Here is a 21,931-nt window from a genome sequence, read left to right on the forward strand (position 1 = left end):
GGAAGGGAAGGGAAGGGAAGGGAAGGGAAGGGAAGGGAAGGGAGAAAAGGGCCCAGAGTTCTCCAGGGACTTGAGTAGAATCATCCAGGAAGTATGTAGCACCAGGTCTCACCCAAGGTCACAGTCTCAAATATCTGACTGAAAAGTAACAATATTGGGGTTCTAATTTTATGACTCAATAATCTTGCCTGAGGTGCAAAAACTGCTCCTTTTACTTGGATAAGTGACTTTACAAACAGGTTTAAAAATGAATACACTAAACCTATAATTTATTTATTTTTTAGATCTATAATTTAATACCACTAACTAGAGGACTAGGATTTGTAATCTTCAGGACAATCTGTGTACCACTGTTATTTAAAATGCAGTCATCAGGTCAGGCATGGTGGCTCATGCCTATAATCCCAGCACTTTGGGAGGCCAAGGTGGGAGGATCGCTTGAGCCCACGAGTTCAAGACCAGCCTGGGCAATATAGTGAGACCTTCTTTTTTACAAAAATAAATTAAAGAAATAAATAAATTAAATAAATAAATAAATAACTTAGCTGGGCGTGGCATGTGCCTGTAGTCCCAGCTACTCAGGAGGCTGAGAAGATCACTTCAGCCAAGGAAGTAGAGGCTGCAGTGGGCTGAGATTGCACCACTGTACTCCAGCCCGGGTGACGGGAATGAGACCCTGTTTATTAGTCCATTTTCACACTGCTATAAAGAAATACCTGTGACTGGGTAATTTATAAAGGAAAGAAGCTTAATTGACTCAGTTCTGTATGGCTGAGGAGGCCTCAGAAAACTTACAATTGTGGCAGAAGAGGAAACAGACCTTGTTCACAAGGCAGCAGGAGAGACAGAAAAGCCCAGGGAAAACTGCCATTTATAAAACATCAGATCTCATGAGAACTCACTCCCTATCAGGAGAACAGCATGATTCCCCACCCCCGTGTTCCAATCACCTCCTACCAGGCCCCTCCCTCAATACAGGAGGATTATGGGGCTTATGATTCAAGCTGAGGTTTGGGTCAGGGCATAGCCAAACCATATGACCCTATCTAAAAATAATAATAATAGAATACATGTGAAGATTAAATGAGCTAATTATTATTCTAATTCTTATTAGTGAGACCCTGTCTCAAAAAAAATGCAGTGATTAAGTGATTAATAAGGCATATTGGTAAATCTATGTGATTTTCAGATTTGGGATTTTTTTAAGTTGTTAAAGATATACTAAAATTTGATCGGGTTGGTAAAGGTTTTTGCAATGTTTAAAATGATATGCTTTGAAACATCTAAAATTTTGATTTACTCTTGAACCCAGGAGGTGGAGGTTGCTGTGAGCCAAGATCACACCACTGCACTCCAGCCTGGGCAACAGAGCAAGACTCCATCTCAAAAGAAAATTTTTTTTTAATTTATCATAGTTACAAGAAATATTTCAATGCTTAGAAAGCTGTTGCCTTTTAGGGTTGTAAATCTTCCCAATCAGGCATATGGAATATTTGAAAAAAGCCAAATATAATAAGTAGATAAATAAATGCAGTACAATATGTTTAAGATAATTTAATTGGTTACCTTAATGATTAGGAATAATTTTTAGGGATCTTTCATATGCATTAATGAAAGTAATTGCTCTTATTTGTAACACTAATTTAAATATCTGCAACTATAAATAAATAATTCTCCTTAATGATAATGAGAACCTGAATATCCAGATAAACAATGGCCAGATCCTATATAAACACAGAACTCTGGTTCACACCTGCAGCAGCAGCCTGCCCAGGAAACCAACCCCTTATCCACAATAACCAGCCCAGGAAGCCAACCTGCTATAGGTCAGACTTAGCGGAAGTCAGGCTGCTGTATCTAGTCTAGTCACAATGCAAGAAGCCAAACAATAACTTCTGTGACAATCAGCCCAAAATGGCCAGGACTTGATGAATAACTGACAGCTTTCCTAGTTTTTATCTCTGCTTCCAAGTCAGAACCAATTACAGTAAACCAAATGTGTTCCCGTAAGCAACACCATAGGACACCTGCTTCCAGTTAGCTCACCTGCAGCTTCCTCAGGCCAACAGCCTCCAGTCAGAGCATAACTGAAGCCTTCCCTTTTTCCACTCTAAAACTTCCCCACTCCCCTGCCTGCCTTTGAGTCTCTGCCAAAACCCAAAGGACAGAGATTGAGTCCCTTGCTAGAGCAAGCTCTGAATAAACAGCCTTTGCTCGTTCTCATTTGGTTGGTCTTTTTGTTTTTTTCCACAAGAAAATGCTTCCTTGGACATTAAAAGTCCAAACTCCAAGTGTTAGTCTCTCCAAAACATCCTCCATACTGCCGCCAGAGCCACCATGCACGCTTTCCCTCACCTTCCCTCAGGATCCACTTCACACTCTTCCACACAGGCAACACAGCCTCTCCCAGCCTACCCTGGCCAACCTCCACCACTTATCTCTTCTCTCTCAGAGCCTTCCTCTCTGTGCTCTAGCTATGCCACATTGCCTTCTATTCTTTGTACATGGAATCTCTTTGCCATTCCTACTGTATGAGCAACTCCTCTTTGTCCTTCAGTAAACATCACTTCCCCTCTGCCTGTGCACCCCCTCCCCACTCTTACCCACCATTGTTGTCTATTTCTTATTTCTCTGCCATGCCCCTTTGCTGCAAGCTTCACAGGTGCAGAAATCCGATTACCTCACTCGCTGTATCTCCAGCTATAGCTCAGCGCTTGACATATGACAGGCATTCCATAAATGAACCCCTCAGCAGAAAGCCAGAGTTCCTACAGATGGCCTATGACTGGGAACATTAAATAATAGTTTTAATGGTCTATCCCAATAAAAAGGCTTCTACAAGTACAAAAATCTACACTACTCTCTAAGAGGAAAAATTATACTTACCTATTTCAATTCAAAAACCATTTCTTAGTTTTCCTGAATGACAGTTCCTAACGTAGGTGCTAAGGGTAGAAAGAAAATAAGACACAAATCCTGCTGTCAATGACCCTGCTGGGTATTGAAGAGACAAAGGTGATCAAGATATACTACTCACTGCCAGGATGAAACTCACTGTAATGGTAAAAACTGACATGAAAACAAATGATCACAACACATAGAATATGATAGATTGAATCACAGAAATACATACAAGGTTTAGAAGCAGCAGGTACGTTGCACCCACACAAATCACATCCATCTACCTTCCTCCCTGCACATTATATTTATCTGAAAGGTTGTGTGCAAATTAAGTGTTTATAAATTGAATCATTTGAAATGCCTCCAAGGTACCTCTCTGTTTAAAGAACCGTTGTGATGATTCTTTTTTAAATCAATTCCTAATTTAATTCTTTTGTAAATTTGACACATAAATAGAATAATCTTTTTTGTGAAAAGAAGATCGCAATTGTATTACATTCTGAGGAGCCAGAATGGCCATGTGGGAGGAACACAGTAAACTTTCAACAGGAGGAATTTTCCTTCTGGAGCTTCTTTATCTGTATTTTATTATATTCCATTAGAAGAGGCGTGTGTGTGTGTGTGTGTGTGTGTGTGGAGGAAGGATTGGACCCAGTCTGCAGGCTCAGTGCCTGCCCTTATGATGCCCACTCCAGCTCTGACTCATTAAGTCACCTTGGGCAAAGCACTTGCCTGACATCTCCCTCCTTCCCTTGGCTGCTAGGAATACCTCAATGCCTGTGAGTGAGCTCCAAAAGCACAGGGAGTGCTCCCACTACACCTTCCAGGTAGAACTAAAATTCAAAAACTGTTTTCAAGAGCAGGTGAGACCCTTCCTGGCATCTTAAGGTCCAGTGGCCAAAATGCCAATGGTCTTAGCGTCCAGACTTCTGACATTTTAAATCTCACTGGAACATTTCACAGGAGAAAAGAACAGGACTGGAGGCAAGTTGCCCCTAAGATGTAAGCTCTGGAGGCCAAACACAAGCAAGGAAGCTGTGCTCCTAGTTCAGATAAGAGACTACTGGTAGGATTCCTCCTGCTAGGAGTGGCTATAAGTCAAGACAGCTGCTCTCTAAGAGAGCCCAGATGTGAGCAGGTTAGGTTTGGGTGTGTTTATCATGTGAGATAACATCAGAAAGCGAAACCAAAATGCATGAACAGAAGAAATTTATTACTCACAGGTCCCAGAAAGGTTAGGGGTGCTGACAGAAGTCCAGAGATGGCATGGAGCTCAACCATGGGGGGCAGAGGGGAGAGGACCTGTGGGACTTTATTAAGATTCATGAGCATATGCCTTAGGTTTTCCCTTTGGGGATTGTGGATTGGCTAGTGTAAAGAAAACATGCACAAGGGGGGAAATGTATTTACACGACTGGTGTTGACCCTTAGGTTTGATCATGGTGAGCAGCTGTGGGCTGTATTGAGTTTTGGGTCACTAAGATGAAGAATGAGCAGGCTATATGAAAAACAACCACAAAGGGAGGAGAAGTCGTAACAAGGCCAAGGTGACAGGATATATCAGGTTTCAAATAACTTAGACTAGGCCTAAAAATGGATGCTGAGGCAGCAACTATGCTAAACAAATGTGTGACAACTGGGCAGAGTGAGGAGAGCAACTCCTAGTGCCTGGTTTGATGCAGTGCCTTTTGGAGCAGGTGCTCACATTTCCACTGCCAGGTGCCCTGGGCTTCATTCCACTGGTATGCAGAGCATAAGAAATAAAGCAAAAGAAAAGCCCTCCTCTAATGTACAATAAACTCAGGGGCTCTGTAGGGGAATATGAATGACTTCCATTCCCTCCCTTCCTTCTGGCAGACATTTTAGAGCAGGCCGTGGCAAATTTCTTTAATGCTATGTAGCATTAGAAATAGAAGGTACATTTTAACTTTCCAGTATCCACAGACTGGCATGAAAGACACTCCATCCATCCACCTATCCATCCATCTATCCATCCATCCATCCTTTCATCCATCCATCTATCCATCCATCCATCCATCCATCTATCCATCCATCCATCCATCTATCCATCCATCCATCCATCCATCCATCCATCCTTCACTCATCCATCTATCCATCTCCATCCATCCATCCATCCATCCATCCATCCATCCATCCATCCATCCATCCATCCATGCATACATCTATCCATCCATCCATCCATCCATCCATCCATCCATCCATCCATCCATCCATCCATTCATCCATCCACCTATTCATCCATCCACCCATCCATTCACCCATCCATCTATCCATCCATCCATCCATCCATCCATCCATGCATATATCTATCCATCCATCCATTCATCCATCCATCCTTTCAGTAAAACTCTTTGAGCACCTGCTGTGTACCAGACTTTGCAAGGTGGGTGCTCTGCAGATGGAATGGAACAGACAGACACAATCACCCCATCCTGGACCTTATATTCTAGAGTGGAAGGCAGACTAAAAATAGGAAGCAAATAAACCATTACCTAATTTAGTCCTGTGATAAAGAATAAGAAGGAAGTTGGGCACGGTGGTTCATGCCTGTAATCCCAGCACTTTGGGAGGCTGAGGCAGGCAGATCACCTAAGGCTGGGAGTTTGAGACCAGCCTGACCAAAATGATGAAACCTCTTCTCTACTAAAAATACAAAAATTAGCCAGGTGTGGTGGTGGGCCCCTATAACCCCAGTTACTCAGGAGGCTAAGGCAGGAGAATCACTTGAACTCAGGAGGCAGAGGTTGCAGTGAGTCGGGATCGCACCATTGCACTCCAGCCTGGGCAATGAAAGAAAAACTCCATCTCAAAAAAAAAAGAATAAGAGGGAAGACCTTTACTGGGTAGGGTGTTCCAGAAAGGCCTCTCTGAGGAAGTCACTCTCAGGAGGATTCCTGGAGGGTGAGAAGGAGCCAGGCTTATGAAAAACTGGGGGAAGGGCATTCCAGCAGGAGAAAGCCCTGAGGCCAGAAAGGCCCAGGAAGCCATAGAAGCTAACCTGAGGCCAACATGGCTGATAGGAAAGGAGCCAGGGCACACCTGGGATTGAGATGGGGTTAGAGACCTGGCAGGAGCCATATCAGGCAGGGCCTCATGGGCCATGGAGGAGAATCTGAGTTCCCAGGAAGCTGCTGACAAGACTCATCCAGGTGAATGACATGTGCCAATTCACATATCAAGAGGGCCACTCTGGCTGCAGGAGATAGGAGGGATTAGAGGGTGGGATGGCAGGGAGGGCTAACGGTGCTGCTGGGTCCTGGCTCTCCTCTTCCTTCTGCATGTGCAGTTAGACTACATTTCCCAAACTCCTTCAAAGTTAGGTGTGGCCTTTTAACCTGTCTTGCCAATATATGAGCAGAAGTGATCCCAAGAAATCTGGGGTCCATTTGTTAAAGCATTGAGGGTTACCAAGACAACACCAGTCAGGGCAAGTGTGGAAATAGAAAGACCAATTAAGGACTAAGACTAATTAAACCAAATAGAAAGACCAGAGTCAGACTTGACTCTTTTGGAGACACGCAACCAAAAACTTAAATTGATTTAAACAAAAAGAGACTATATTGACCCACTTATATGAAAAGTCTAGAGATAGGTCTCATTTCAAACAAAGCTTAATCCAGGATTCAAGTAAGGTGTATTAGTCTGTTCTCACACTGCTAATAAAGACATACCCAAGACTGGGTAATTTATAAAGGAAAGAGGTTTAATTGACTCACGGTTCCACATGGCTAGGAGGCCTCACAATCATGGCAGAAGGTGAATGAGGAGCAAAGTCACGTTTTATGTGGTGGCAGGCAAGAAAGAATGTGCAGGGGAACTCCCCTTTATAAAACCATCAGATCTCATTAGACTTATTCACTATTATGAGAACAGCACAGGAAAGACTTGCCTGCATGATTCAATTGCCTCCCACCAGGTCCCTCCCACAACACATGGGAATTATGAGAGCTACAATTCAAGATGAGTTTTGGGTGGGGACACAGTAAACCATATCATAAGGTCACCAGGACAAACTGTCCCCTCCAGATGGCTGCCAACAGCTCCAGCTTCACAACCTCCCATGACTGAGTCCAGGATTCATTCTGACTAGTCATATGCCCACTCCTGAAATATACTTATGGCCAGTGGAGTGCATTGCTCTCATTAACTCAGGGCTAAGTCCCAGGTTCCAGCCACAGAGTCTCAGCTCCACTGAGAGCACATGAAGGGGACAATAACAGTTAGGATAGGATTAGCTGCATATGTCAGAAAACCCCAAATAAAAGTGAATAAACAAAAGTTTATTTTTCTTTCGTTTAAGACAAGTGCAAAGGTAGAAAGTCCAAGGCTGGTATGACAGCTTCAATGGTTCAGTCATAAGGGAAACAAGGACCCTTAAGCTTCCTGGTCTACTAAAGCAGTAGGTGTTTTCCATCCAAAATAGCTGCTAGAGCTCCAGCCATCACATTTATACTCCAGGCAGAAAGATGAAGCGGAAAGAGTGAAGAGAAGTTGACTTTTCAGTTGAGTCAGCTTCTTTAGGTTGTCCTTCTGGAGTGTCACACAATACATCAGCTTATATCACATTGACCAAAACTTAGTCACATGGCCTTGCCTAGCTGCAAAGGAAGCTAGAAACATATAGTCTTTGTCCCAAAGGCAAAGCACTCAGATAAAAATCAGGATTGTGTTACTAAGGATGAAAGGAAGAACAGATACTGGATGGATATTTGGAGTCCCTAAAGCAGATGTGCCTCAGAATAAAAAGGGGAAATGGATGCTGGGAAGGGACTACCAATGTATATTCCAGTCCCTTAGGCTCCTGATTTCCGTAGTGACGCTGAGATGTAGGAAGCAGTTTTCAGCACCCCTAGAGTGGACAGAGCTAAAGGTAGCAGCATCTGGGCCACGGCGACTTCAAAGTGAGAATGGCTCAAAACGGCCTGCCCTTGGGCCTAATCTTCCCCCTAAAATGGGCTCAATGACATCCTCGCCTAACCCAGCTAGTTCCCTGTGTAACAACCCTGAGCTTCACACCTATACTGTGCAGCAGGGTTTTATTTGAGATGGAATATTAAAACTCCAAATTTGACAAAGAATCTGAGAAAGAAATGTTTATATGCCCTTTCTCCTGTGTCACATGTCTACTACCTACCCTGCTAGTCTCCAGTGATTTCCATAAGACATTTCTTGCAACTCAGTCCACAATTCAGAATCTGACATGGCCCAGAATGAAACCTTTAATGGAAAGAAGGGCAAACACAGATTATGTACAGCATGACATAACCACCAAGGCTAAGATTCGTGGACCTTGCAATGCCAAGGAAAATCTATGTTTGTCAGCAACTTATCTTAAAAATTAGACAATATTTGACAACGCTAATAAAGGGACAAGACAAGTGTCTTGTGTTACAGGAGTCTGGAAGAGGGAGAGATGTCTGTGGCTGGACTGCTCCAGGGAAGATGGGCTAATGTCTGAGCGAGGCCTTAAAGGTTTTAATTCACCTTGAAGTTTCAGGTTTAATGAGGAGAGGAGGATGGCATGGGGGCCCATTTGACTCCAAGGTCCCTTTGTTTATTATTGTCCTTTGTTTGATATGCTGTATAAGCTGGGACCCAAAGCCACCATTTTGACAGTTGCTTTTGAACTGAGATTTCTCTGTGTAATGGATGTTAAAAATAACATCCATGTCTTGTCCCTTTATTAGCAGTTGTCAAATATTGTCTAATTTTTAAGATAAGTTGCTGACAAACAGATTTTCCTTGGCATTGCAAGGTCCACGAATCTTAGCCTTGGTGGTTATGTCATGCTGTACAATAAACTTGCTATTGCCCAGGCTGGAGTGCAGTGCTGCAATCTCAGCTCACTGCAACCTCTGCCTCCCAGGCTCAAGCCATCCTCCAACCTCTGCCTCCTGAGTAGCTAGGACTACAGGCACATGCCACCACGCTTGACTAATTTTTGTATTTTTAGTAGAGACAAGGTTTCACCATGTTGCCCAGGCTGGTTTCAAACTCCTGACCTCAAGGGACTGCCTGCCTCGGCCTCCCAAAGTGCTGGGATTACAGGCGCAAGCCACTGCACCAGGCCTGTCTTTTGTTGCAGAGGTGTTCCAGCTAAGAACTTATGAGAATTGACAGAATAGATTATTTTTTTCCCCTTCACTTCTCACCAAATATTCCCAGTTGTCCACCTTCTGAGCACATGGTAACTGCTATGGTCTGAGTGTTTGTGACCACCAAAATTCCTATGTTGAAATCCTAACCTCCAAGGTGACAGTATTAGGAGGTGGGGCCTTTGGGAGGCAATTAGATCAAGCTCTCATGAATGGGATTAGTGCCCTTATGAAAGAGGCCTGAGAGAGACCCTTTGCCTCCTCCAGCTGTGAGGACACCATCTCCAGCGAAAAGGCACCATCTATGAACCAGATGAATCAGAAAGCAGGCTCTCACCAGACACTAAATCTGCTGGTGCCTTGATCTCAGACTTCCCAGCCTGCAGAACTACGAGAAATACATTTCTGTTGTTTATAAGCCACTTGGTTTGTGGTATTTTATTACAGCAGCCCAAATGGACTAAGTCAGTAAGATTATACTTCCTGGTCCCCTGCAGTGTGGTTGAAGCACATGACCAGTTCTGGCCAATGAGCTGTAAGCAGAAATGAGGCATGTCACTTTCAGGCCAAGCAATTAGCTGCTGGTGTAAGACCCACCAGAGGGCTCGCTACCAGCAAAGTCCCATCAGTCTGGGTGTCAGAGCAAGGCTGGTGGCCGCATGGAGCAGAGGAGTACCTAGTCCACCAACCACAGACATGTAGTTTAAGGGAGAGGAACACCTTGTTTTAAGTCACTGATATTTTTGGGTGGTAATATCAGAGAAAAGGGAGCAAGAGAGCAACTAATGGAAAATCCCAAATCAAAAGTCACTTAATACTTTTTCTTATGCCAAAGGCAGTATTAGCTGCTCTGTATACAGATTGCTTACTGTGGTGCCAGAAGCTGTCCTGGCATCTCAATATGTATGATCTTATTTAATCTCCCTACAAAGAGAGTGTCTTTATCCCTACTTTACAGGGAAGATTCATAGTTCACAAAAGCTTAACACTTACCTAGCATATTGTTTTTAATGGAAAGACCAGAATACAAATTCAAGGCTATCTGATACCAAATCCCTCATTCCTTCCTCTGTACCCTCTCACTGGGCATCAAACTTGGTCAGCCTTCTTCTCCCATCTCAGACCAATTCAAGTCTGGAAAATGGATGAAGGCAGAAGTAGTCCACATATTGAATCAAGAAGTCTTTTAACTTATGCCTGAAATATTCAGAAGTTTAGTGCAACTTAAAGATAATACTAGGTGTGGACTCAAAGACATAACCAGACAACTGGCAGGTTGGTTGGTCTTTAGGGACATTTGTGAAACTGTCTCCCCTCCTTTCCAGTCATGACAAATCAAGTATCTGACCAACTGTTCACTAGAAGGTACTTGATGCTGTACTGAGCCCCAGTCAGAGCCAGGCACTCTGCTGAGGCCAGGAAGATGGTGGGAACAGCCAAAGCCATTGTCTTCAGGACAAGACAAAAAATGAGTGGACAACATATAAGGAAGCACAAAGATATTTAAAATAACTGCAAATATAGAGAAGGGCTAGAAAGATATAGCAAAGTTGCCTCAGGCCGGGTGCAGTGACTCACACCTGTAATCCCAGCACTTTGGGAGGCCGAGGCAGGTAGATCCCCTGAGGAGTTCAAGACCAACCTGGCCAACATGGTGGAATCCCATCTATACTAAAAATACAAAAATTAGCCAGGCGTGGTGGTGGACGCCTGTAATCCCAGCTACTCAGGAGGCTGAGGCAGGAGAATAGCTTGAACCTGGGAGGAGGAGGTTGCAGAGAGCCAAGATCATGCCATTGCACTCCAGCCTGGGCAACAAGAGCAAGACTCCATCTAAAAAAAAATAAAGATATAGCAAAGATGCCTCATCAATTCTTTGTCAAGTTTCTTTTGGGAATATCAGAGCTTTTGATGGTCAAAAGCAGGTGGGAGGTTTGCATACCCACACTGCTACAGTCTTGCTGCCAGGTCACTGTGTAATTTCTCAAAGGGTTCATCTTGCCCTCTGCCCAGAAAAGTCAATGCACTGAGAACAGCTGGGTTTTGCAGTAGAAAAATAATTTAGTAAATGCAGAGCCGCTAAATGGAAGACCAGAGTTTTCTTACTCATATCTGTTTCCCCAAAGGCTCAGAGGTTAGGGTTTTTCAAGGATATCTTGCTGGACAGGGGACTAGGGAATGGGTCCTGCTGATTGGTTGGGGATGCAATCGTTGGGGTGTGGAAAACAGTCCTCACGCATTGAGTCTGCCTCTGGGTGGGAAGCCACAGGACCTGTTAAGTGATGAGTCATGAGTCCAGGTGGGATCAGTCAGTTGCCAGAATGTAAAAATCTGAAAACATCTCAAAAGACCAATCTTTTTTTTTAATTTTTTTATTTTTATTTTTATTTTTTTAGAGAGAGAATCTCTGTTACCTAGGCTGGAGTGCAGTGGTGCAATCTTGGCTCACTGCAACCTCCAGCTCCCAGTTCAAGCAATTCTCCTGCCTCAGCCTCCAGAGTAGCTGGGACTATAGGCGCCCGCCACCACACCTGGCTAATTTTTGTGTTTTTAGTAGAAGCAGGGGTTTCACCATCTTGGCCACGCTGGTCTCAAACTCCTGACCTGAAATGATCCACTCACCTCAGCCTCTCAAAGTGCTGGGATTACAAGCACGAGCCACAGTGCCCAGTGGTAATGTTAGGTTCTACAATAGTGATGTTATCTATAACTACAATTGGGGAAGTAACAAATCTTGTGACCTCTGGCCATATGATTCCTGAGCAGTAAATAATTACAGAAATTATGTCTGAATTTTAGCAGAATTCAGACCCCTCCCATAAACCAAATTACATGGTTATCCATTACTTTTGCAAAAGCAGTTTCAGTCCCTAAACAAGAAGGGGATCAGTTTTAGGGAGGGAATACTATCTTCCTTGCTTTAAAGTTGAACTACAAACTAAATTTCTCCCACATTTAACTTGCCCTACAACCAGGAATGAGCAAGTACAGCCAGCCTGTGAGGCTAGAAGCAAGATGGAGTCAGCCAGGCTATAATAGATTTCTGTCATAGTCGTAATTTTTGCAAAGGTAGTTTTATAATCACACACCCTCAGAGCCAGCTTTTCAGGCTTCCTGCAACCACTGCAACACATAGAGAAGGGCTCACACTTGAGGCTTAATGTTCTGCAGTCACCATATCAAAATTTCTGAATAATTTTATCTTTGAATTTGTGTTTTGTAAGTGAAGTCCAAGGGACAATGGAGTATGTGCTAGAGGTGTGGAGCCATATTCCAGCCTCCTACTGCCTCCTGGGCAGGTTCTAGTTTTCTGCTCCCTCAGCCCCTGGCATCCTGGACCCCATCTGGCCTCCCCATCCCTACCCTGTGCCACCCATTATTGCTGTCACCCTTCACCCTCATTGGAACCAGGGCATAAGCATGGGGATTGCTGGGGTCGCTGCAGGTTGCTGCACAGGTTTTGGACAATTGTGGTCTCAGGGAAGGGACTCAGGGAAGGGGATATCCTGGGCCTTGCCAGAGGAAAAAATCAAGGTCTCTGAGGTTCAAAGTCACAGGTGCCTATTAAGGCCTGGAATGGCCATAACCAAAGCTGAAGGCTAGTGAGGGACAGTGAGATTACAATCAACCTAACCCTGAAGGCCTACAGAGCCAGGTTCAGGGGGCTGGCACTTGGGCCATGAGCAGAGTGGGCATAGAATCAGGCTACTCTGCCCTGCCCTGGTTCTACTGGAGATGGAAAGCTCATTGCCTGGGACATGACTGTCTCACCAGGGAACTGTAACCCGGCTAGCATCTGCTGGGCCTACAGTGCCCACGTCTGAAGGACCCCTGGGAAGGGAGAAGCAAGGCATGCTCCTTTTCCCCAAACCCTGAGAAAATAAGCAAGACCAGAAACAGCCACTTGCACCTCAACCTCCACAATGCCCGTTGCACTGATTGGGGACTGCCCAAGACTGTCAGGCTCCCCTTTTTCTGTTGTGACACCAAAGACAATGACAGTAGCAGACAGAAGAAAGTAATTAACACTGGCCCCTTTGGACTGAGTCAGCCCTGGGGTTCTTGGGCTTATTGAAAGAGGGGTCCCTTGGGGAGAAGAATACCAGATTTCCTCCCAGTGTAGGATGGCGGAGATGCGGCACCTGACTGTGATCATCTGTGTCATTACCTTGGGCCACTTTTAAGGCCTCAAACTATAAAGCAGAAGACCCAAATTTCACAAGTCAACATATTACTGTCCTACCTGAGGATTTGCAGAAATAGAATCACACTGCTTGCGATAGTGAATTATATTTCTCCGATTTCATAAGTCAATTACACATCATGTCTATTCATTCCTTCTTTTCTATCCAGACAATCTGGTAGGTGATTGCCTTCTTACTATTATACACTCACACCAATACACACACAAAAAACGACTTGTGAAGAGACACTCCAAAGACACAACCAGCTGATAAAGACAGGGAAAATTCATTCACTACCCACCTCCTTGGACTCAGAGGCAGGTGCCAGATGTGCGATGGAGCTGCAGTGCCGGTACTAACAGCAGTGCATTTTCTCTCTGCCCCATAAAGTAGCAATAACAAGTCTTTAATCAGAAGGCCTCATCATACAAGAGGGGACTCACGCCTTCGTGGGCACCTGTGATTATGGAAGCTCCCTGCTCATAATGAATGCCTCTGTCTGTGAAGGGAGTCAGTGCTTTTTAGAGGGGCTTGGCTGGCAGCAGTGATAAGGAAAGCTTATCTGCCTGCTGCCTCTCTCTCCCCAACTCTTACACCGTGTAAGGGAAGGGCTTCAAGAGGATGAATTGTCTATGTGACCCACTTCCTCCTCTAGCCAAGCACTGACTGCTCTTACTCATGGGGCAATCCCTGCACCAAGGTGCAAGGCACAGTGCTGGCAAAAGGACTACAATAGTAGTAATACCCTCACCTTCTTTCTCATGGAGCTCAGAGTCTAGTTGAATCACAGGAAATTATAATTAGCTGTTTTAGAAGCTTGTATGCCCACTAAAACGTGTGTTCCTCCTTCTGTATTATAACCTTATCATTGGACAGCTGTCCCTAGCAACTAGGGGGCACCAGGTTGGTGCCAATGGAACAGGAGTGGAAGGAACATGGGATGCCTTTGTGTTAGGGCAGTAAGGGGCAGATGTACCTTCCGGCCCCTCCCTTCTGCCCCAGCCAGATGCTATGCACTCTGAGGCCCTAGAGGATGGCAGAGCTACAAGATGGAAAGAACTCGGGGCCTTGAATCACCCTGTGGAGAAACTCACTTAACAGTCAGGAGCACCTGCAGGAGATGGACAGATGAGTGAGAAATAAAATTCTATTGCATGGAACCATGGAAATGTTGGGCCTTGTCTCTGCAGCTGGCATTTTCCCAACTAATACAAGGCCATAGTTGGAGAAAACAAAGGATACTATGGGGCACCTAGCAGAGGGCCTCTCATCTTGTCTGAGGGTCCAGGACCACTCCCCAGAGGATTAATTTCTGGGCTATAACCTGAAATGTACATAGGCATAGGCTGGTCTAATGGATGAAAGGGTAAAAAGCAGTTTTCCAAGAAAGAAGAATAGCCTGTGTCTGGGCCTGGGGAAAGAAAGAGGAAAAATGGAAAGCTCAAGAAGCTGAAAAGTGTGGCCAGTCATACAGCCTGGTGGTGAAGGGAAATGAGGGGAGAGACAGAAGAGAACCAGCGAGGAATGAGGCTGCAGAGATTGCCTAGGGCCTTGTCAACCATGCTACAGCCCTGCGGTTCTACCCTGGGGATCCTGGGAAGCTGCAGATGGGTTTTTATCAGGGAAGTGACACAAGATTGATGTTTTAGAAAGATCATGGTGACTGCCATGTGGAGAACAAATTGGAATATTTTTGGAAGAAAACATGTTCATTTATTTCCTCTTCCTGCCAAAAGTATAGGAGGACAAGGCCACTGGAACAATGTGAGTGGCTGACTGCTGGAGCCTGGAGGGGTTCCCAAACCCCACTGTGGCCTCAGGACTTTGGGGGCCATAGTGCTGGGCTGCTGGAGGGCAGTGTGAGTCTTTGTTTACAACATGTCAGGATGCCAGGTGAACGTGTGGGGCCTCGAGGGGGCCTGCACATGGGAGGGATCCTGAGACGGAGACCTCCAATCCTCACTGATGGCTGAAGGACCCCAGCCAACCTAGTTCAAGGGGCCTCCATCAAGATCCTCAGCACACAAAGGGGAACCTCCTCTGCCCACTGACTCACCTGACACCCGCTCCCTTGAAGGCAACAGCACTGAACAGCTGCAGTGCTCACGCTGCTGGGAGAAGACTTCCCATTCGGCTGCCACCTGAGAACCACAACCACCACTCTGCTGTTCCTGGCATATACTCACACACCCTTCCTTCCTCCAGGCTCTCCTGCTGGGCCTGGCACAGTCTCCTTTTAGAGCTCCCAAATCCCAAAAGGGAGAGTGAAGCTCTTTCCCAGACCTGAAGCTTACTGCAAATGTCATCCACATTTCTAGTACCATTTCACTAAAGCATAGAGAAGCACAAACATACAAGTTTAACTTCCGCAGAGGCACAGCTCAGAGGGAACAATGTATATGAAAGATTCTTCATCCATCCTTTCCTGTAGAAACTCTTAAGCTATCCCCTCGTTAAACCAGCAACACACAGAGAAACTGAAATGCATCTTTCTGATCCCCTGTAGAGCACCTTAGCTGAATTCCACTGGGATGTGATGTCACAGGCCTGTACTAAAGGATGTAACCAAACATAGCTCTAAGGAATTTGTCATATCTTCGGGAATGCTCTTGAAGCCACTGTTCTCTGAATTACACAGGGGGTCCTCTTTACAGAGACCCACGGGAGACATTTCTCTCTGGTCTAAATCCTAGAACTTACTGTGCTGCTTCTGACCAACTGCTATGTGACTCATGGGACTGATCACACTACCTCCCGCCACGCCCTTTTGAGATGGTTTTAGAAAGTGAGGGCCAAGTGTGTGGTCCACCCTGGCTAGGACTCACAGCCTGGTGGGACACATTTTGTACTTCCAATTTCTTATTTTTCCCTCCCTCATTCTCCTGTTGTTCTAATTTTCTCATTTGCTGATTTTGGTTTCATCTTGTTGGATTGCATGGTTTTTTTGCATCCCACCTTAAATCCTTTTTGGAACAAGGTGGGAGTGAAAATAAATAAATAATAGAACTATTAGCTATCTCTTGCCATCATTATTGTAAAGCAGCTACTAATGATCAAAATACATGACACTCTCAAGTAGAACATGGTTCTTGGTAATGAGGATAGGAAGAGAGAGGAGGATAATGACAAGTGGCATAGGTTACCCAGACAGAAAGGACTTTTAGGGATATTTTCTAATTCTGTTCAATGCAGAATTTTAGCAAATAGAACAGAAAAGGATCCTCATCAATTGGGAATTGGTAAAATATAAATAATTGTTGCCACTAGTCTAGTTGGGTGTCTGCCATTGGTGATCTTTGGGAGCTCTCATTGAACACAGCCTTCAGCACTTCTTTATTCTGAGCCAAATTCTTGCTTCTCTGTATGTGTTACAACTGCTGGTTATTCTAAATAACCACTTTGAGAGAAAGAGATGCATTAATGAAAAGATATTTTTGTAACAGTACACAGTCTTCACTGAAAACTGGAGCTTCGCTATTGGCCTTGGCTACACACTAGATTCAAGACAGAGAGGTTGTCCACATTATCCATAATCCTAATCTTTTTTTCTAACCAAATAGATCATATACAAAGCCATTTCCTAATACACCAACCCCAGCCCTCACCTGCTCCAAAGCCATTCATCAGTCACTCTTCTGAACACTTGCTGCATTTTAGCCACAAAGTCTGAGTTCTTCTAATGCCTGAAATTAGAAATTCTAATAAAATTGAAATTTTGCATTTTCCTCTTCTCCCATTACTCTGCATAAGTTTCTCAAAAGATTGACAAGCCTACTTCTGAGTATAATAAAAAAGATGCATTTTATAGCTTTCCCAGAAAATGTGCCTTTCCAGTTTTCTCTCCTTCCACCAGAAATGTTGTAGACTGTTTGGAGGGATATTGACAAGATGAGAATATAATTTCCTATTAGAGAAATCATGGGACATGTCTCCTACAGCTGCTGAAACAAATTATCACAAATTTGCTGGCTTAAAACAACACAAGTTTCTGATTTTACAATTCTAGAGGTGAGTAACCCTAAATGAGTCCCGCTGGGCTAATTCAAGGTGTCAGCAGGGCTGTGTTCCTTCTGGAGGCTCCAGGGGAGAAACCATATCTTTGTCTTTTCCAGCTTCTAAAGGCCTCTCACATTCCTTGGCTTGTGGTCCCTTCCTCCAATTTCAAAGCCAGCAATCCCAGGCCAAGTATTTCTCATTGCAGCCATATTTCTGCTTTTGATCTCCTCTTCTACTTTAAAAGACCCTTGTGATTATATCAGACCCATCCAGATAATCCAGGATCTTATTTTAAGGTCAGCTGATTCAGTTCTAGCTGCAACCTTAATTCCTCCTTGCCATGTAAGGCAACATATTCACAGGTTCTGGGGATTAGGACTTGGACATCTTCAGGGGGGCTATCATTCTGCCAACTACAGCACATGAGTCCTCAAAGAGGGAGTGCAAATATAGTCTCCCTTAACCAGGTCATACTTCTGAAGCTACCAAAATATACAGATTATCTTTAGTTACTTTTAATTTTTATGGCACAGCCTTTTCCATAATCTGGAAGCATTTCCCATATTTATTTAATCACCATCAAACTAAAGAAAATGTCATTCAGAGACATTTATTCATTTTTTTCCAATTCATTAATCAAAGGAGGGACAACAGTTCTCCTGGATTTTCTAATAGTCTGACACAGGCCAACAGACAAGCATCTTGTTCGTCAATGCCCAGGTATCCTTTACTTCCAGGCTCACAGAAGAATGGCATCTTACTCCTTTCAAGTTGAACATAGCCAAGTGACTTGCCAGCCTTCTTGTGAGCTGAAAAGTACACACATCTCCACATCTCCTCTGCTACATCTCATTAGCAGAAGCATTTAATTGTCATTGCTCCACTTTCCAGCCCTGTCTTCCCCTGCTGCAGTGATCACAGAAGAGTATGTTAGCATGGATATGACATAAGATTCACACATCCTGGAATGCTGAGTTAATATATGCAGGGTAGGTGCTTTGGAGAGTTTCTCTGACTTGCAACAGACTTTGTATAAGTGAGAAACTTTTGTTGTAGTAAGTCACTGAAATTTGGGGCTATTTGTTATCATAACATAATATTGCCTGCCTTGATTAATACATGGCCCATCTATGAACTAGAATTGTCCTCTTCAGCACCACCACCAAAAGAAGAGAAATCATAACTACATTATTTTATTGGCACAAAACCCAAGCTGGAGTTTATTTGACAAACTTTCAAAGCCATCACATTCTATTCTTAATATATTTATGAGGTCGGGCACGGTGGATTACACCTGTCATCCCAGCACTTTGGGAGGCCGAGGCAGGTGGATCACGAGGTCAGGAGATCGAGACCATCCTGGCTAACACGGTGAAACCCTGTCTCTACTAAAAAAAAATACAAAAAATTAGCCGGGCATGGTGGCGGGCACCTGTAGTCCCAGCTAATCAGGAGGCTGAGGCAGGAGAATGGCGTGAACCTGGGAGACAGAGCTTGCAGTGAGCCAAGATTGCGCCACTGCACTCAAGCCTGGGCAACAGAGCGAGACTCTGTCTAAAAACACACACACACACACACACACAGCAAAGTTAAAGGATGAAACTTAATTTTAAAAAAATTTATGAAGGTCAACTATAATACGGTAAGTAACAAAGTTAATCTTTGTATTCTGATATTAATAAAAATGAGCTTTGGAATCCATTATATAACAAAATATTATTTGCTTATTAGCAGAGTATTGATGAACTTAATCATAGTTGATGGTGAACCAAAGATTCAGAGAAAAGACCTTTTGGTTACATGGCTCATGCTGACAAGTGTCAAGCGAGCAGGGGAATTCACAGCACTGACATGGTCTGTGCTTGGAATCTAGAGACCAATTCCATATTAAAGCAGAGTTAAATTTCTGTTTTCTTTATTGCATTTCTAATAACCATTATAAGCACCTAACACAGCTGCTCTGGGCACAGTGGTATGTACACAGTAGGAATCTAATAAATATTCATAGAATGATCTTCATGGCACCTGATATTCAAAATAAGTTTGCTATTGCAAAGGCACCACCAAAAAAATGGAAACTTTGCTCATGTTGTATGCCTCCAGGACTGGCCATCAGAGCATTAAAGTACTGATACTGACTCAAAAGTATATTCCATTGCAACCCAAACTTCTGCTCAAATCAGCACGCCTCCTCCTGTTGGTTTAGGCCTAAATGATCAGAACAACCATATGGAATATTAATTTCATATGCAAATGAGGCGTTAGCAATCACTGACTAGTGGATGCAACACTTTTGGTGAGCAGTGAGCCATTCATTATTTATCAAACACAAGATTAAGAGACACTTTAGATCAAAAGTCCTGTTGTAAAAATTTTACTTTAATGAAAACTTCTCTAATTTTCAAAATAAAAGAGAATGAATTAGTCAGTCATTACATGACCTTCATTGCCTGAGGAATTGAGCAGTCCTTCAGACTGCAAATTGGGGTGTCTGCTTCAAGCCTCGGGCTGCCAGGGCACCTTAGGGGGCAACAAACAAGAGAGAAGGAGCTGGCAGCTCTTGCAGAAGGACGCGGACAGCATACTGAGCATGCTCACACACACCTGCTGCTCTGGATTTCTACCTGCAACGTGTCTCAAGTTCACGAATAGGCAGAGCATGCACATTCACACAGAAGCCAATCAGAGGCCTAGCCAGGAGCTAACACTGACGTGCCCGAGCCTGGGGTAGGGCCTGACAGGGCCAGGGTCCTGGTGGTTGGCAAGGCAGCAAACATCTAAAAATGGAACCCCTTTTTGACCATCTTCTTTCTGCACTTCATGCTTGATTTTTTAAAACTTTATTTTTATTTATTTATTTATTTGTTTTTGAGACAGAGGCTCACTCTGTCCCCAAGGCTGGAGCACAGTGCTGTGATCATGGCTCACTGCTGCGATCACAGTTCACTGCAGCCTCAACCTCCTGGGCTCAAGCAATCCTCCCACCTCAGCCTCCCAACAAGTGCTATGATTACAGATGTGAGCTGCCATGCCCAGCCTCCTGTGTTGATTTTATACTATCTCTTTTCATATGTTTTCCTCATAGTCTAAATAATATAATGTCAACACTGTTACAGTGACAACTGTCACTACATTTCAAGTCTTAGAAAATGTGTTTGGGGAAAGGAGTGTCACCCACTGTTCCTCCCAGCTCGTTTCTGTACCTGTTGAAGGAGACTGAGGAGGGCATGGTTAAGGAGAGCCCAAGGGGGTCCTGCATCTCTAGGGGTCCAGTCTAGAGGACTGCCAGTTGTTGCAAATTCTGGAACAATGGCAGCAGAGAAGGAAACACATTCCATAGCTCTCCAAGGACTTTTACCTCAGCCACACTGCTAGAGATGGATCTGGGGTATTTTGATACCTGCGATTGGTATATGACATGAAGGTAAGGTTTAGTTTCTCTTCTGTACTAAATGAACCCAAGTTGTAAAACTACTCGGCAGTAGTGAATAGGCAGGGAAGAGCTCCAAAACGATGCCAGCCACAGATCTCTCCATCTGCCACAATGCTGAGATATGTTGATGAATTTTCATGGAGTAGAAAACAACTATACTATATGCAGGGAGGATGGCAAAGAATGAAGGTCAGGGAGAAATCTGTTTCAAAGCAAGAGAAGTTTTGGGCACATTCACACGTAGCTGATATGATCCCGCATTAAGCATCAGCTATTCCACAAATGAACTTCATGCGATGCTACTTGTACACTGTATTTAATTATAGAGTTAGTTTTTCAAACTTTGCCAACATTATGCTGAAACAATGGTTTGAAAAGTAAAACTCTTCCCCCAAAATTAACTATTTTTATTTACAGCATGTCAAAAGATAATGTGGCTGATTTTTAAAAACTGAACCAACTTATTTGGGAGGTGAATCGCCTACACTGGCTAGATATGTTGTTAATATATTGATAAATTCTATAAGTTTGATAGGTTTCTTTCTCTACAGCAGTTAACTGGAAGTGGCTATCTGGAGCTCAGTATTCAAAGGCATTCTGAGGTCACACTCAGGCTCAGTGACAAAACATTTGCTAAACGATTAGTGATGATGGTCGGGCATGGTAGTAATCCCAGCACTTTGGGAGACTGAGGCAGGAAGATCACGTGAGCCCAGGAGTTCGAGACCAGCCTGGACAACATAAAGAGACCCCATTTCTACACATAAAAAAATTGCTTTTAATCAGTCAGGTGTGTTGGCACACACCTGCGGTCCCAGCTACTTGGGAGGCTGAAGTGGGAGGATCACTTGAGCCTGATATGTTGAGGCTGCAGTGAGCCATGATCACACTACTGTGCTCCAGCCTGGGTGACAAGGTCTCAAATAATAATAATAATAATGAATACAACTAGTTGTACTCATCAGGGATGTGGGGTGGGGAGGGAGACAGGAAGGGAGCAGGTGGCCAGGAGGAGTATGGGTTTTGAGGGGGTGAGGAGCACCACTTGTGCCATGTACGGTACCACATTTCCCTCTTATGGGCGTGGAACCACTGATAATGCCTCTGAGGCTCATAATATTGTAGAGTGGGTACTGAATTATTCTTGCACTTAAGGGAATCCTTGGTCCTTTGTGAAAAAAAATTGTTTCCAAGAAGCAAATGTACTATTTACATTTCTCCACTGAAGGGCAATTTTTTCCTAAGTACATAGTTTCCTCAATTATTAGACTAGACTATTAAATAAATATGACAAGGAACAC

This window comes from Colobus angolensis, unplaced genomic scaffold, assembly GCF_000951035.1.
Source record: "Colobus angolensis palliatus isolate OR3802 unplaced genomic scaffold, Cang.pa_1.0 Scaffold26, whole genome shotgun sequence".
NCBI lineage: Eukaryota > Metazoa > Chordata > Mammalia > Primates > Cercopithecidae > Colobus > Colobus angolensis.